We start from the raw sequence: 18,939 nt of genomic DNA, 5'->3' as shown, positions 1-18,939 counted from the left end.
AAGTTGAAAATCTGTGTCAGACCGGATCTCGAACCCGCATTTACCGCTTCTCGTGAGCAGTAATCTTAACCGCTTCGGCCATCTGGAGACGGTGTCTGAGTGACTCAAATTTTCAACTTTCCGCACACGGGAATGCAGCGTTCCTAGTCCATTAACCGTCTGCTCTCAAATGATTGATTCCCGTGGAGGAATGCTACCAGAAACAGCGACGAATGAGAGACGCTTGCGTATACATACTCGCATACTCGATAGGAAACTGATCATATCCACGTACAAGTATCAAAAATTAATATTAATCACGTATCATTTGGTGATATAGGAAGACACTCGGGCCTGTATTGTACGTCAAATCTCCATATTTACACCTATACAAAAAGCCAGTAAGTGTCTTAATAGAGAAAATGGTGATAACCGCTAGAACAGCAGCAGATACAACTACAGTGTACAGTAACAACCAAAGATGAATCTTACAAGAAACCAAACTAAGCAGAGACATAGCTCTTGCTGCTTCATATATTCGATATTCACAATTCTCACACATTTCATAGCGTTATTTGACAGTGTTCATAAAGACGGAAAGTTAACTATTACAGTAAAATGGCATGTCACTTGCAGAAAAATGTAACAAGGAAATAAAGAAGAGAAAACTACAGCCATTACAGAATTATGTAGATGTGCTTGTATACAGATTGGTCAGAAGTAATCTGAAAAGCTTGTCAGGATTTTGCAGGGTAGGTTGCGCTGAAAATAATTATTAATAAAAAAAAAACTTCGATGCGTTGCGCCGTTTCAGATTTTATCATTGGAGTTGTCTAGTCAGGCAGTTTCGCGTGCAGATTCGAGCGGCCTACCAGATACAATTATTAGTGTCAGCTGTTCTTATACAGTAGATCACAGCGCATGAGACTGTTCCTCCTTTGGCTTGGGGTCCTACGACAGTCCCATGTTCAGTTTTTTGTATCGCTTTCTTGTTCGGTTTTGGGAAACCAAACGAAAGATTTGCAATAACAATAAAGGAAATGCAGAGTCAGAGAGGGGATATAGGAGAGGGGTGGGAGGAAATGGACACAAAAATCCGAAAGGAGGAGATGGACAGAGAGAGGGGAAGGATGAGATGGAGGGAGGGGGAGGAGAAGAAGATGGACAGAGACGGGGGGTGGGGAAGAGAATGAAAGGTGAGTAGGGGAGGAGGAGATTAGCACGTATATCCATTCCCTACGTATATTAGAAATGTGTGATTTCTCTTTTCTTTCTTTTGCTTTTTACCAGCCAGCCAGAGCAAAGATTGACAGGGAACAGATGGTAAGAAAATGAAAACGGACGAAACTGTATAAAACAGGTGTTACATATACCATTCAGACGATGTTGTTACGAGACAGACAGAGGGGGGGGGGGGGGGGAGGGGGAGGGCGGGGAGAGAGAGAGAAAGAAAGAGAGAGAGAGAGAGAGAGAGAGAGAGAGAGAGAGATGAAGACAGTAAGGCTTCGGTGATCAGTCCGTTCGGTTTTCAAGGATAACACTTTTATTATCGCTTCAGTGGATAATTTTTACTGACACACGTAGCAGAGCTTTCTCTGAATGTAATTTGTTTCGCTATCGGACCAGCAAATATTACCGTAGATTATTGTCGGGCAGGGCTAGGGGAGCACCTTGAATTATGTGGGTGTACCTCAGGGCTTAAGGAAAAGTAACGTCGAGTAGGGCGCCAGAATGGCCGCGTTAATCTCGCCAGAGAGCGATAGGGCGAGGTCCGGCGTCCGGCACATATCCACGTCGGTTCCGACCCATTAAGCGGACAGTTCTCGGGCGCGAGCGCTTTTGAACTCTCTTGCGGTCGCGTCCGCGCTATTCCTATCCGACGGACCTCCGCGAGGTCCATAAAACAAGCAACTGGTCCTCTGGCCGTCCAGAGAGACCAGCGATCGCTGCAGTCAAAAGCAATGAAACGAATGTGCTGTGGTGGTAACAGTGTGCCGGAGATGGGATCTGAGCAGCGCCCGAGATGGCTCGTTAGCGATACCGGAACGCCGCTCTCTTCACGCGTGACTACGAATGTGTTGTTTGGCATTAGCAACCGACAAGTTAATTAGTACAAAATACGATGCGTTAACTTGGGAGCAACGGTTCCAGCTCCGATCGAGATCAGCAATACCCTGCAGGATTTAATGTTATTGCTTCTAAAGGGTAATGTGCAGCCGCTGGCTTCCGCCGTTTGCACTTTATGTCATTGAGTAGTGGGGCTGTGTACTATCACTGATTAAAATGAAGCTTTCGAACTTGGCACTCCAGTTAGGCACAGCAAATCTCGTTCCTTGCGGAAGATAACTGCTTAATTTTGCTGAGCGTTCGCAGTTCAAAGATTGTTACAGTAAGTTGCGGTCGAATACGTTACAAATTTTTTGTTGAAAACTAAAAAAGATATTCAGTTGATTACTTGAACAGAGTTAAAACCTATATGTCTTTATACACATACTTCGACATTTAACTGCTCCTCCCCTCTCCCAGCCCCCTTACCGTGTAATTTTTAGCTGCGTTAAAAGACGATTACAAGTGGGAAGGTGTACACTCTGTGAGATCATGTCCAAAGTGCTGTTTACAATCACATCATACTCTTGAACTGGACTTAACTTCTTATGGAAACATTCTTAAATGATTATACGAGGGTGAGTCAAATGAAAACCTTAAATTTTTTTAAATATTATTTATTGCGCAGAAGTGGTACAAAGCTGCATCGCTTTTCAACGTAATCTCCCCCACGCTCAATGCAAGTCTTCCAGCGCTTACAAAGTGCATAAATTTCTTTAGGAAAAAAATTCTTTTGGTAGTCCACGCAACGACTCATGCACCGCGTGGCGTACCTCTTCATCAGAACGGAACTTCTTTGCACCAATTGCGTCTTTGAGTGGACCAAACATATGAAAATCTCTTGGGGCAAGGTCTGGTGAGTATGGTGGATGAGAAAGACACTCAAAATGCAGCTCGTTGATTGTTGCAACTGTTGTACGGGCAGTGTGGGGCCTTGCATTGTCATGTTGCAAAAGGACACCTGCTGACAGCAATCCATGCCACTTTAATTTGATTGCAGGCCGCAGATGAGTTTTTAGGAGATCTGTGTATGATCCACTTGTGACAGTGGTCCCTCTAGATGCTCCAAAATGACGCCTTTTTCGTTCCAAAAGAGTCAGCATAACCTTCCCTGCTGATGGTTCTGTTCGAAACTTCTTTGGTTTTGGTTATGAGGAATGGCGCCATTCCTTGCTCGCTCTCTTCGTTTATGGTTGATAGAAGTGAACCCAGGATTCGTCCCAAGTAACGATTCTTGCAAGGAAGCCATCACCTTCCCGTTCAAAGTGCCCAAGAAGTTCTTCGCAAGCATCAACACGTCGTTCTGTCATTTCAGGAGTCAGCTGCCGTGGCTCCCATCTTGCAGACACTTTGTGAAACGGGAGCACAACATGCACAATGTGGTGTGCTGACCCATGACTAATCTGTAAACATGCTGCAATATCATTCAGTGTCACTCGGCGGTATTCCTTCACTATGGCTTCAACTGCTGATATGTTCTGTAGTGTCACAACTCGTTGTGCCTGACCTGGATGAGGAGCTTCTTCCACTGAAGTCACACAATTTTCGAACTTCCTACTCCACTCGTAGACTTGCTGCTGTGACAAACCTGCATCACCGTACTGAACCTTCATTCGTCGATGAATTTCAATAAGTTTCACAACTACACCACGCAAAAGCCGAATAACAGAACACTGTTCTTTCCTTGTGCAAGTCGCAAATGGGGTGGCTATCTTTATACTGATACTGCGACGGTATGTGTGCATCTGCATTATGCTGCCACTTACAGGCCATTCTGCACGCTGTTTGTAGCACGCTTACCAACTTACAGGATAACGGAGCGAAAATTCGATTAGTTATTACAAATTTAAGGTTTTCATTTGACTCACCCTCGTACTTTTCATGTAAGTTTAAAAGAACTTTAAAGATATTCGAATGAACAGACTGATTTAGTCTTTTTTCCAGATTCTCAGTTCCATTTCTCTGTTACTTCATTCACATAAAAATTTAACTAGATATATACATTGAGGCGACAAAAATCATGCGATACCTCGTAAAATCGTGTCAGACGTCCTCCTACCCGATGTGGTGCAGCTTCTTGACGTTTCATGGATTCAACAAGTTGTTGTAAGTCCCTTCAGAAAATATTGGGCAGTGCCGCGTCTATAAAACTCTGTAACTTTAAAGGCGTTGCCTGTGCAGATTTTTGCGCACGAACTGACCTCTCTGTTATGTCCCATAAATCTTCGCTGGGGTTTATGTCGGGCGATCTTGGTGGCCAACTCATTCTCTCGAACTGTTCAGAATATTCTTCAAACCAATCGCGAACAACTTTTACCTGGCGATATAGCGCACTGTGGTCATTAAAAATTTAATTGTTGCTTGAGGACATGAAGTCCACGAATTGCTGCACTGGTCTCCAAGTAGCCGAAAACAACCATTTCCAGTCAATGACACAGTCCATTCCATGTATATACAGCCCACACCATTATTGAGCCACCACCAGCTTGCACAGTGTCTTGTTGACAACCTGAGTCCATGGCTCCGTGGGGTTTACGCCAGATTCGAACCCTACTGTCAGCTCTTACCAACTAAAAAAAAAAAGCGAGAATCATCTGAACAGGCCATGGTTTTCCAGTTAGAAGTAGCGGTTTCCGAAGTCTGGCAAGCCGACAGTAGCTGTACACAGGATTACACAAGAAAGCTTCCAAGCATTGCAGGGTGCTATTATCGATATTCAATACTTGTTAAATATTTCTTGGTTTGCCATGGTGAATTTGTTCAGTTACGTGCTTTGTAGTATTTTGAAACTGTGTGGCTAATAGCTCACTATCCACTACAGGTGACTGTTGATAAAACATCGTTAGGACTGTGGTTTCGCCTAATTCGTTCAGTCCAGTTGTTACTGTAAGTGGGAAGGCCTTAGGACAGATTCGTGTTTCTATTGACGAGACACTGTGCTTAAATTCTCAGTTTTTCAGTCTGGTATCATGACACCTGTCAGGACTGAGGTTTAGCGATGTTAACAGCTTTGTCGTACTATTACGATCTGATGTTATTCATATTATCGGATGCCATGTGTCTACGCCAGGAAGGTTATCAATTAGGGTAATATGTTGGCTTAGGATGCCATGTATCTATGCCAGGAAGGTAATCAATTAGCGTAATCTGTTGCCTTAAGTCAATAATGCGGTGCACCTGATTGATTATCTTGTATCCATTCTGTGTAAAATAAGTTTTGAACTGTAATATTATTTTATGCTTCTTGAGTTAGGGTTTAGAGTTAACTTGTAGATTATTTTCTGATTGAGGTTTTCGAGTACTGCTAAGAACTCTTTCTGAATTATGAGACTCTTCACATACGCGCCGAGTGATTTAGTTCAACTGTTGCTGAAAATTGTTTCTCTCAGGGAAAATTTTTTGTTAGTGTTTTGGAAATTGTTATTACTGACTCAGAACCAGTAATATTTTACTTATCTTACTGTGCTCTTTTAAAATGTAGATTTATAATAGTTGAGGCGCAGTGAACCGTAAGAGCCCAAAGCACAGACACGAAGTTTTGAGAAAAATAGGTTATTGTGAAAATCAAATTTATAGGCAAACTACCAGTCTCATAGGTCTGAACTGTTTTTAACGGAGTCTCAACATCCTATACTTCCTATGAAAAATAATATACGCTTATTATATTATGAAATATTAATTAATACATAAGATTACATTTATTATTAATATTTATTCACAAAATTTTCTTGTACGGGTTAGAGATAATAGTGCTTTTTTAAAAGTAGTTAAGTTTGTAATTAATATAAAACTAAATTGGAACACAGTAAACAAATTGTAACACAAACACACTGATGACCTGTTCCATCACTTCCTGATCCACATTATCACTTTCACTCAGCACTTTCTTTGGGTTGAGGTTCAGATAAAACTGACGATACACCTCCGACTATGAAGTATTACTACTATGTACATGATGTAGACGCTAGAGTATTTAGTGTACCCTAGACAAATAACTAACTAGTTCGAAGCGACAAAATTGTACTTTGGGCTCATATGAAAATGAATATCCGAGAGACCAGTGACATTGCTTTTCTTGAATATTCATATATACAGTGTGGGACTACAGATATAGATAAAGCCGGTTCACCATAAGATCAACACATGTCAGGAACATCTATACATGCTAAAAATATCAAAATCGATGACAGTGTGTTTTAGGCCCCTACGGTTCTCAAAGCTTCAATTTTACTTAATGCTTGAATGACTGTGTCCAACAGTAGCGTTGCTAATAAATACTTTTACTGATAAATTATCAGCACGCTCTCAGAATCGTCAGTCATTTCCAATCCACAGCCTCGTGTTGCTGCCAATGCCAACATCTCCGCACCATTGCCACTGCCAAGGAGAAATTACTCGACATTGAAGCTACTTCTTATGGCCAGACCGTTATCCATTTAGGAGAATTAGGGAACGACTGGTTAATCATCTTCAGCATGAAGAAAATATCCTAGCATCCTCACCTCCTCCCCCGCTCCCCCCCCCCCCCCCCCCCTATCACCCATGAAACAGACCCTGTCACAAACAATGGCCACAGGAAGAGCATACAAGTGTGGCCGGAACTAATACGTTACACTTTCCTTCTGACGGGTGATAATAAGCACCTACCGCCGGGAGAATCATAAGCTCTTAGACCATCCTCTGAGACTTCGACCGCCGGCCGTCGTTGCCGAGCTGTTCTAGGCACTTCAGTCCGGAACCGCGCTGCTGCTACAGTCGCAGGTTCGAATCCTATCTAGGGCATGGATGTGTGTGGTGTCCTTAGGTTAGTTAGATTAGAGAATGCTATCTAGGGCATGGATGTGTGTGGTGTCCTTAGGTTAGTTAGATTAGAGTAGTTCTAGGTCTAGGGGACTTACGACCGCAGATGTTAAGTCCCATACTGCTTAGAGCCATCAAAACCATCTGAGACTTCGGCCAGATCGTGGGAACATCAGCTCGTCATTTCTAGGCCTTACAAAAACACCTGTTCTCCAGATACTGGAAACCATCACAAGCGTTCACAATAGCGAATAGGGTGCGCATACAGGCGCGGCTGGGAGATGCTGTGTTACAACAATACTCTGTCTCTCGTTAGAGTCTTCTTTTCGATCCCGTCATTAGCATTTTCGAGTATGCTTGCCCGACCTAGTATGAAGTACAGTGGGTTTACGATACTGTGCAGGAAAAGCGTTGGCATTAAAAACAGCTTGCAGTTGTTTATAACTGGATAAGTATGTTCAAAATGGTTCAAATGGCTCTGAGCAGTATGGGACTTAACATCTGAGGTCATCAGTCCGGTAGACTTAGAACTACTTAAACCTAACTAACCGAAGGATATGACACATATCCATTCCTGAGGCAAGATTCGAACCTGCGACCGTGGCGGTCGCGCAGTTCTACACTGAAGTGCCTAGAAGCGCTTGGCCACTCCGTAAAGCAGGGCTCCTCTGTGGTTTACATTAAACAGCCAAAGAGTTGCACATAAACGATAGGTACAATGACCTAGTTTCGATGCCTACTGTAATAGGATGACCAGCATGGGTGATGTGGTCGGGGTTGTAGGGCGTGGCTGGGTAGAGGAAGGTGGCTGTTTCTAGCAATCTTCTTCTTTATTCCAGAATGAGATTTTCACTCTGCAGCGGAGTGTGCGCTGATATGAAACTTCCTGGCAGATTAAAACTGTGTGCCTGACCGAGACTCGAACTTGGGACCTTTGCCTTTCGCGGGCAAGTGCCTTACCAACTGAGCTACCGAAGCACGACTCACGCCCGGTACTCACAGCTTTACTTCTGCCAGTATCCGTCTCCTACCTTCCAAACTTTACAGAAGCTCTCCTGCGAAGCAAGCAGAACTAGCACACCTGAAAGAAAGGATATTGCGGAGACATGGCTTAGCCACAGCCTGGGGGATGTTTCCAGAATGAGATTTTCACTCTGCAGCGGAGTGTGCGCTGATATGAAACTTCCTGGCAGATTAAAACTGTGTGCCCGACCGCGACTCGAACTCGGGACCTTTGCCTTTCGCGGGCAAGTGCCTTACCAACTGAGCTACCGAAGCACGACTCACGCCCGGTACTCACAGCTTTACTTCTGCCAGTATCCGTCTCCTACCTTCCAAACTTTACAGAAGCTCTCCTGCGAACCAAGCAGAACTAGCACACCTGAAAGAAAGGATATTGCGGAGACATGGCTTAGCCACAGCCTGGGGGATGTTTCCAGAATGAGATTTTCACTCTGCAGCGGAGTGTGCGCTGATATGAAACTTCCTGGCAGAGTCTCGGTCGGGCACACAGTTTTAATCTGCCAGGAAGTTTCTTCCTCTTTATTGTTGGTTCTGCCAATACATTTTCCGGTAGCTCAGCCCCACCGCTCGTGTCGTGGTGATGTGCTGATGCGTGCGGTCCAGGGAACATGACGCATGCTCGGTCAGCGGCTGCGGAGGCGGTAGGAGGTTAGCAGCACGAGGCCCGGCCCAGCTGCGGACGCGGCGGCTCGTTACAACGCCGGGAGTCGCCGATGCAGCAGCGGGCAACGCCCTCCGCCGGCCGGTCCTCAGGGACAGCGTCACTGATGACGACGACGTGACAGCGACCGAACACTCAATCGGTCGAACTGAATGCCGACACCCACGTCTGATGCCCTTAAATAGTGCAGACCGCTGCTGAACCCGCCGGTTACGCGGCGCCTATGTTTATTAGAACGTTCTCGATGAGTTGGCTAGCGCAGCCGCGCCACACGCCGCTCGCGCCTTGGTAATTCTGCTAATGTTGCGTTCTGGCCATCAGGCTGCCGCGCACGTACACACATACCGACGCTCGTTGCAAAACTGTGTCACCTGCATAACGCGCTGGCCAGCCTTCGTCCGCCGTCTGCCGTGAGGCTGGCGCATCGCGCTCTGAAACACACTAAATTACAATTTCGCACCATATTTCCTACAAATAACCCCTTGTCCTCTACACTACTAGCGGTCAAGCATTGCTGAATAACAGCCATGTTGAAAACTGTAAAAAATAAACCACCTGTTATACCCGAGTACGAACAAATACCGAAAAATATCGGCTTTTCAGAACTAAAATGTCTATACCGATTTCAGCAGGTCGGTTTTTCCCATTGCACAGGTGCCGTTCGCGTTCAAATGCGACAGCACAAGTAGCAGGCTTTGGTAGCATCTGCGTCTATGTCCAAGCATGGATTTCTCCGGTGTTTCGATCTTTTTGCCCCCCCCCCCCCCCCCCCCCCGTAGCGCGGCAGCGGCGCGCGCAGTCATTGGCCCCTGGCGCGGCCGGGCGCCGGCCAGAGCCGCCGCGGCGGGCCCCGGGCCCTGCGCGCGGGACGCCGACGCCAGTCACGGCCGGCTGGACGCGCGAGGCGCGCGCTGGCTGCCCCGCAGCAGCCACGGCCCGCATTAATCACGCCGCCAACCTGGCCCAGCTGTTAATGAGCCCACACCGCCCGCGGCCCGATCGCTATCTGCCGTCCAGCACAATAACGAGCCGAGCTCGGCCTCTGTCCGAGTACTGTGGGTCCGCGCCTCACTGACGCCACCAGAGCAAACATCTTCTGCACTAGCAGCCCGCCTATCGAAATAATCTAGATGCCCGAGTAACGAAGCCTGCGCTCGTATAAACTGCTCGTGCTGCCAGCTTAGTCTAATGGACTTCAGGTTCGGCCTGCACAATTCATTTGCTAGTAGTCTTACACCTGATTACAATAGTGGCATTAGTAGCAGTCGCAGCGTTACAAGACGAAGAAAGAATTTAAACTCTTGTAGGTACAAGTGGGAGCCGAAGCATTAACTCAATTGCAGATCGGAGGAGGCTGCTGTAGCCTGTTTCAGGAATCATTCGTGTTACCTGCAATGATGTAAGAAAACTGTGGAGAATCCAGACAGTGTTTTCCGCCCCTCGATGTCTTTACCACTGTGCCATCTCAGCCTAGTTTAAAATTACCACTAAAACTAACAGCCGCGCGGAGTGGTCGCGCGGTTTGAGCCACTGACTGCCCGGTCCCTCCTGCCGGAGGTTCGAGTCCTCCCTCGGGCACGGGTGTGTGTATGGTTCTTCGCATAAGTTAGTTTAAGCAGTGTCTAAGACTATGGACCGATGACCTAAGCAGTTTGGTCCCTTAAGGAATTCACACACATTTGAACATTTGAAAAATAACAGCACTAGCAGTAGTTGTTGTTATTGTTATAGTTGCAGCTGTAAATATATGGCAGCGCAACGTAGTAGATATTCTAATGCGTTAATGCGGAACCGATTTACGCTGGAAAAAATTAGTTACAATTTTCCCCACCAGGTGCAAATCTGTCGTTGTGCAGCATCTCGGCCACGTCTCCGGTGCTGATACTGAACAAACTGTGTAAGCGGCAGTGAATAATAACATCAGCATTGTGACTTTCTCACTTTTTTTGACCTTTTCTGCCCACATCCCCTTCCTAATCCATTACGTATGGAAACAGTGTTATACGTATTTCTTGAATTCACAGCAACAAATTTGCACCTGGTGGCCAACATTGGAACTAATTTTCTTTCAGTGTACATCGGTTCCGCATTAGAATATCTATCAAGTTCCGCTGTCTCACTGCAAACATGCCCGTTGCCTAAATCGAGGTGCGGTCCCGCACAGCTGAGCGAGAAATAAGTGCCAGTCACGCAGATCTGTTTGAGATCCTCCATTTCGTTTATACGGCCCTTCTTAACCCATAATTCCATATGTGTAGGACAGACACTGGATCCCGAGTGATGTGAACAGCAATATCATGGAATGATGACAACCTTACACGGATGAGTTAACTGTGCCCTCCGGGGCGCTACCCACTTGGATCCGTTTGAGATCCTCCGTGCCATTGAGTACGGTCTTTCCGAACACATCGATTCCGTATTTTCAGAACAGGCAGAGAGCGGAAATAGCGCGGAATGATGGTGATCGTATAGGGCTGATCGAACATTACGTCTGTCCTCTTGGGCGCTGGTCACTTGGATACGTTTGAGATGCTCTGTATCGTTGAGTACGGTCTTTCTGAACCCATCGATTCGATATTTGTGGGACAGAAGTAAGATTCTGAACGACATAGGACGCAATATCGCGGTGTGATAAACTAGTGTGCCGACAGACTAAGATCCTACAGCTGTCGAATTCAAAAAATGGTTCGAATGGCTCTGAGCACTATGGGACTGAACATCTATGGTCATCAGTCCCCTAGAACTTAGAACTACTTAAACCTAACTAACCTAAGGACATCACACAACACCCAGCCATCACGAGTCAGAGAAAATCCCTGACCCCGCCGGGAATCGAACCCGGGAACCCGGGCGAGGGAAGCGAGAACGCTACCGCACGACCACGAGATGAGGGCGCTGTCGAATTCCTACACGTTTTGGCAGATGTTTCTCCTTCTTAGACAAGCCATAACACCTTGTTCTCACAAACAAACAACACTGAAATGTGATTTCAGAATGAAAGGGCCCACGACATATTCTTTTCGTATATACAGAATGCAGATGGTGTTAGTCCAACTTCATCGGTTGCTATTTCAATGGACATCGGCGTATATATGACAATGAATGCTCGACAACTTTCGAAATATTAATTTTCTTTGCGTCGCCGGCCACTGTTCCTCCTAGTTCAACCCCGTCCCCCCGTTTGGGCTCGCGTGTCTGTCTTCCGAGCAGACGGCGGTTGCCTTCCTAACGCGCTTGTTGCCCTTCGCTGGCAGAGCCGAGGCGCTGTTAATAAGCAACGGACCGCGGCTCTTTTTCTGCGGTCCCCCCTCCCGCCGGTACGCCACGGCGAACCGTTTGACTAATTACACGCGCGCCAGGCTGAGTGAAAATGGAACTCTTAATTACACGCGTGGTGGGCGGAGCCCTTCTCCTTTCTTTTGTGTTCCTTTCGTGACGCCTTACCTCTACAAGACGCGTTGTCTGCGCCGCCACGCCTTAAGGTACGGTGTATTTGGTCTTCGCAAAGGTTGTTCGAACTCGCCGCTTCGAGGTCGCTTGAAACCAAGTCTCAGGCGTCATACTGGCCGCTAGCTTCTGTCTCAGGATGTTCAGCCCCTGTTTCATTGACGACTTTTCTGACGTATCGCCAGCGTGAGTGGCTGGTATTGACAAAGGAGAACCTTCCATTGCTCTGACTAATTTAAGGACGTACAATGGCGTGCGGCTGGCATTCGGATGAAATCGGAAATCGGTCACGTGACGTCCCTCGCTCGGTACTATTGAGACGCCATATTGGATTCACTGTATTTCGTTGTTTCCGTATTACAAGCTGCGCGTTATCAAGGTACACTGTTTCAGGAGAAGATGCGTTGAAGATTTATCACAAACATTCTGGGTACGATTTGTTACAAGTAAATGTTAATGACAAACATCATAGGTAAAGCCCTTTAGAAGATCATGAGATGACTTAAACGGTACCGCACAAATGCTCAATGAAGTGTCGTTAGTTGGTGAACAAATGACTTTACTATAATACGTTTCAGGCTTATCTGTCATCTAATATTCAATTATATCACATTGTTCAGCTGACGTATGAAACGGGTTTACTGTTGCCAGCCACGGCTTACTTATATCCACAACGCGTTTCACTCGGTTATATCTCCATCATCAGCCGGATTATGTGTTATTACGACACGTGTTTTTAGTGTTACGGCTTTGGGGTCACATGTGGCACTCTCTGCTGGAGAAACAACACACTGTTTCAGAACATGAGTTTGGGTTTTTTTTCAGTAAAAACTATGTGTAAATATAAATATAAAATCATTAAAATTGAAATAACTGCAGTGGTCACAGGCCTCCTTCATCTGTCGTAATACATCACATATAAACTGCCACATTTTGTGAATGTGTCTCGAACTGAATTGAACTGAAAGTACATGTTGAGTACATAACTGTCAGAGGCAGGCGAAAATTAACCCGTATCAAGACAAATGCTAAGGACAATTAATTGGGGAACAAATAGCTCAGAAGGGTAAAAAAAGGTATTAAACCTTTTCTTATCCGTAAATCAATTACAAGATGACCGTCGCTCGTAGCGCCCGCATGGTTAGAGGCGTCATGTCACGGACTGCGCGGCCCCTCCGCCGGAGGTTCGAGTCCTCTCCCGGGAATGGATGTGTGTGTTGTTCTTAGCATAACTTAGTTTATGTTAGTTTAAGTAGTGTGAAAGTCTAGGGACCGATGACCTCAGCAGTTTGGTCCCTTAGGAATTCACACACATTTTACAAGATGACCAGTTTTGATCTATACGATCGTCTTCTCATGTGTAGTCATTACTCTTAGTGGCCCGTTAAAGTAGGACTATGAATATTAATAGGCTCAATGTGGTGTTACAACTTGTTCAATTTTATGGGGACGCTTTGAAATAACTGAAGTAGTGCACTACAAGATAAATAAAGGAAACGACGTTGACTGTGTTCTGCGGCATAGTTGAAAAGAAAATTAAAGCGTTGTGTTTGATGAAGAGAATAATTGACAAACAACAGCTGAAACCGAGTTGCCAAGTTACTTTAGTAGTTACCTTAAGAGCTGTCATAAAATGCTTGCAGTTGGTCTGCATAATATAACACAATACTTAATTCACTAAAGCTATCGCCAGGGATAGTAATGGGAAACAATTCTGCGATTAAATGCTACATTTATGATCGTAACAGATTTTAAAACGTTTTTCTTCACGCCAATACTGAAAACCTGCAATTACGATTCCATTGTCATTCATATTTTACTATCGCAACAAATTTCGGTGCTAAAACCCGCTGCACAGTGGTTATAATATATTTTATACGTTTGGTACCGGTGGGACGCTGCAACCAGCGAACAGAGGCAGTTTGTTTATGCCTCGTTTCTCCTCAAAAAGCCCCCAATTAAATTACGAAATTAAACTGCTGTGCTAAACTCCCATCGAAATACCACAACAAAACATTTAGGATAGCTTCACTGCTTCACTGCTTTCAGTTCATCTAGATTTCTTCGTGAAAGCTCCCATTAAATTAACAAGTGCTGTAGAAGTCGTCACGCCACAGAGAGTGCAATTAGGACATGGACTCAACATTAAAAATTTATAATAGTTGCACGATGTGCCCGAAGGTGTAAACATAGCTGCAGACAGCAACCAGTCATTTGTGTTCGATTACGTTTATTTCGCTAAACTATCACCGAGTAATCATTGCTCAAGTCGAGATGGTTTTCAAGTCAATAGCGTGCACATTCTGTGTACTGTACTAAAAATGTGCCGCATCCAAATGAAACGCGGTCTAGGGCGCCTTCTTGTCACGGATCGCGCTGCTCTCCCCGTCGGAGGTTCGAGTCATCCCTCGGCCCTGGGTGTGTGTGTGTCGTCCTTGCGTAAGTTAGTTTAAGTTAGATTAAATAGTGTGTAAGGTTAGAGACCGATGACCTCAGCAGTTTGGTCCCATAAGGCCTTACCACAAATTTCCAAATTTCAAAAAGGTGATGTTTCTCGGCTTCGTGTGGTGTCGTCAGAACAACAATCAACCGCGTCGTGATGGTTTCGAAAAAATACCGTGGACTGGTATGATCCAAGTTGCAAGTTCTAAGTGAAAGAAACAAATATCGTTTTGACTGGCTGGATATCACGAGCGTTTGTATATCGTACCCGTATTTTATGGAGCATCCGCGTCGCGATTTGGACACGCTCACGCTCGTCTTATAAGCTACTGAGTTTTTAGTATCTTTGGAAGAACTGTGCCAAACGTCGACTGATAAAACATCCCTAGAACAGTGATTATTTTGTGTTCTATGTACCGTGTTTTTGTACTGAATGCCATCATTTAGATAGCAACTTTATACGTCACAACAGACACGTACTTGGAGTACAAATAATGAACAGGTCTATTGTGGAATAATGTTAATTGTGATCGGTGCAGCCCCACCCTGTGCAAGTGGTTAACAGAATACTGTGAATTCTACCAGATCAGCTTGGTATTGTTGGTGTAGGTGGCTCATTTCCCTGCTAGACAATAGTTATTACAGCACACATCATAGCAGGCAGTGCAGAGACCAGCAGATCAACCGCCTCGGGAAGAACCAGGTACGTAGGGTAAGGCACGCGGTCGTTAAATATCCAACCCCGTTCCTTTTTTCTAGGGAGTGTTGTACAGTCTCGAGTGCTAAACGCTAGCAATTATTGGGACTTCCAATAGTCCCCTTTACTCCTGGGCGAGTTACAAACAAGCTTCAGTTCGTTTCGCAGGACCTTTAACCAAAATATAGATGCCAAAGTACTGGTACGAACTTCATTTGTGGATACAGAATTATCTTCTACAAGAGTTTGCAGCTTCCTTAATTCTCCCTCTCTGGCGTCCTCTATGATTTCATTATACATTTCTGAATACAACTTGCTGTCGTGTCTTTCAGCAGACCATTTTCTTACACACGTAACTGCTCTCCCGCAGATTAGACATTTGGCTTTATCATCACAACTAATAAAAATATAAGAAAGTTCCCACTCCGGTTTAAATGGTCTTTCAGAAATCTTTTTTTTTTTCGTTCCAGATTGTTCCAATACTTTAGAAACTGTCTTGTGCTTATCTGTTTCAGTGATGAATAAGCCGTCTGTCAATGCACTCAGCAGTGCATCGCGGGGGCTTCACCATGCTTAAGGCTGTAAGCCGAATTGCACTGAAAAATTGCGCGCGTGCTAAGCGAGGTGCAGAGAGAGTTTGCACGGTGCATCGGTCGAACAGATATAATATATAGTGCTCTGATATAATATATTGTTAGTTAGATGGTTACTGATTCGTTGAAACTGACTAAAGAAAACTGTATGAGATTGCTGTTAACGGCACAGTTACACTAAAATACGTCGCAGGAAGAGTTTGTTAATTTCTGTTGTATAAACACGTGGGTTTGGAAACTATGGAACTAAGGCATTTATTTTTTTCAAGGATACTGGACAGAATTCCTCCGTTAATGTAATGATCTCAGCCACAAAAGAGGGAAGTTTCATTGCCGTCCCATAGTGAACATTTTATGAATAAAGTGTGGCGTAGTTGTTAAATTTTCAACAGTTTCCGTAACACCTTGGAAAGAAATCAACGCGTGCTTTTGTACATAGGAAATGGTAATAAAGACAGGCTTTAGCAGGAGCCGTTACTAGCTCAAATGCGTTTGCGACGCGAATTACCGCACTAAAATTTACCATTGAAAATATTCGTCAATACGAGAGCTGAGGCATTATTCCTTCGGCTGCTATAACCGTCGGTAAGTGGCATGCGTCATCTCTAGAGTTTATAGCACAACGTAATAAATGTGACTGATGGAAACAAGGCAATATCTTTGGAAATGAAGAGCCCCAGGGTCCTTTCACAAACACTTCTTGTTAAACAAGCGACAGTAAAAGAGATGCAATGCGCCTCATCGCGGCACGCACATTCTCATTCAAAACGAGTGAGATAACAATCACGGTGCACAAAGCTGCTCTAACGGCCACGCCCGGGTAGCCATTGTTCCGTCGGCCATGCACAGAAGCCCAGACTTTTATCTTTCTCACCATTCAGCGCTGCGCAGTAGTGCCGTTTTGCTAGTTGCACGTTTTAGTTCCGTTCCACGAGCTTTATCACTGACGCATATTCCACAGGCGAATAACGATCTCTTCGTTTAAGAAAATCAGGGGAAATCAGTCGTGTTTATTGCTTATATTGTATTGTATTGTGTTTTATTTTAACCGGGGACCTAGAAACGACGGAGAGGCTCCGTCCCCGCCGTAGCCGCAGTGGTCCACAACCCCACGACGACTACCGCAGTCCACTTCACCCCACCGCCTCCCCACACCGAAACACTATTTCAGGGTTATTGTGCGGTTCGGCCCCGGTGGACCCCCTCAGGAAACGTCTCACACCAGACGAGTGTAACCCCTACGTTTGCGTGGTAGAGTAATGGTGGTGTACGCGTACGTGGAGAACCAGTTTGCGCAGCAATCGCCTACTTAGTGTAGCTGAGGCGGAATAAGGGGAACCAGCCCGCATTCGCTGAGTCAGATGGAAAACCACCTAAAAACCATGCACAGACTAGCCAGCTCACCGGACATGGACACAAGTCCGCCGGACGGATTCGTGCCGGGGACCAGGCGCTCCTTCCCAATCCGGAAAGCCGTGCGTTAGACCGAACGGCTAACCGGGCCGGCTGTTTAGTTCTTACTATCCCATACACTACAGTCATTTTCTGGACTAGTTTCATTCTCTCAAGACGATAGGTCAGTGTGACATTCGTGTCAGTAATGACGATACGAATGTAAGACATCACAACACGCAGTCCCTAAGTGGAGAAAATCTCCGACCCGGCCGGGAATTGATCCTAGACACCTTCTGTTAGCAATCCACCGCGCTGAGTCCGCAGCTACTGAGGCGGACAGTTTTCGCTCTTCCTCATGTCAGCAAGCAACACTTCATCCTATGGATTTCAGTATTCATAGTCTTGTTGTTGTTATTGTTGTTGATGATGTTTTGGTCTTCAGTCCCAAAATATCACTCAGCCACGATTCACTGCAGTTCACAGCTATCGTAAACACAAGCTGACCCATGATAAGCCATTGTCAGCACCTCACTGAGCGTGAACGACGTCTTGTGATCTGGCTACGAGAAGTTGAATGCTTCTTTCGCGATTCATCAGAAAGACTTGGTAGGTCTATGGCCACTGTACATGATTGCTGGCATCGGTGTTTACGAGAGAGAATATATGGTTGGAATAAAACCAGACTCCGGATTGCCACGTGGCACTACCGAGACGGAAGACCATCGTGTTCGGCGTAAGGCTCTGATGCATCGTACTGCATCTGCAGCAGAAACTTTAGCAGTAATTGGCACATCAGAGACACAAAGAATTATTTGAAATCAGTTACTTCAAGCACAGCTCCGAGCCAGATGTCCTGTCGCGTGCATTCCACCTTCGCCAAACCCCCATCATTTGCGACTTTAGAGGTGTCAAGCGAGTGCTCACTGGAGGGCATGGTGGAGGTCCGTTGTGTTTTCTGTTGAAAGCTGGTTCTGCCTCGCGTCGATATGTTGCCTTGGCCTGTTCGATCACCAGATCTGTCTCCAATACAGCACGTATGGGGCATCATCGAACGACAACTCTAGCGTTATCCATAACAAGCATTAACCGAGTGGTCTAGGGCGCAGCAGTCATGGACTTTGCGGCTGATCCCGGCGGATGTTCGAGTCCTCCCTCGGGCATGTGTGTGTGTGTGTGTGTGTGTGTGTGTGTGTGTGTGTGTGTGTGTTTGTCCTTAGGATAATTTAGGTTAAGTAGTGTGTAAGCTTAGGGACTAATGACCGTAGCAATTAATTCCCATAAGATTTTACACACATTTGAACATTTACCGTCCCTGTATTGACGCACCACGTGCAACACGCATGGAACTCCAATCCACAAGCTGACGTCCGGCATCCGTACATCACTATGTTTGCACATTTGTGTGGTTGCATTCAATATGCTGCTGTTACACCGGTTATTCATGTTGCAGCACTTCACATTTGCTGATGCTTATCTCACCCTAACAGTAACCTAAGATCTTGCAATATTAATCATATAAACATGTTTCCTAGACAAATGACCCCCGAAATTTCATCCCTCTACATTAATTATTTTTTGGTGTTGTGATTTTTTTTTCCGTCAGTATATTTCAGTTTGAGTTTGTACTCATAGCTGTGAGCAGATGCTGACACACCAGTCTGTAGTATTAACTGGCGCAAATGCTTTCTGTTTCTACTTTCTGCTCCTGACGTGTTTAATTCTGTTAAAACCAATAAGCTATATCCAAGGAACGGACCGTAGTGTATTTCGGCAAGCACTTCCTGCCACCCTAGTAT

At 45.4% G+C, this 18,939-nt stretch overlaps 1 protein-coding gene across 1 annotated transcript in view; it reads right to left on the bottom strand.

Moving 5' to 3' along the window:
• The window catches only part of LOC126284281 (roundabout homolog 2-like), a 1,294,877-nt gene that overhangs the window by 564,746 nt on the left and 711,192 nt on the right, over nucleotides 1-18,939 (bottom strand). The window lies entirely within an intron of this gene.

The sequence above is a fragment of the Schistocerca gregaria genome, chromosome 8, assembly GCF_023897955.1.
Source record: "Schistocerca gregaria isolate iqSchGreg1 chromosome 8, iqSchGreg1.2, whole genome shotgun sequence".
Classification (NCBI taxonomy): Eukaryota; Metazoa; Arthropoda; class Insecta; order Orthoptera; family Acrididae; genus Schistocerca; species Schistocerca gregaria.
This window is presented reverse-complemented; position numbering and strand designations above follow the sequence as displayed.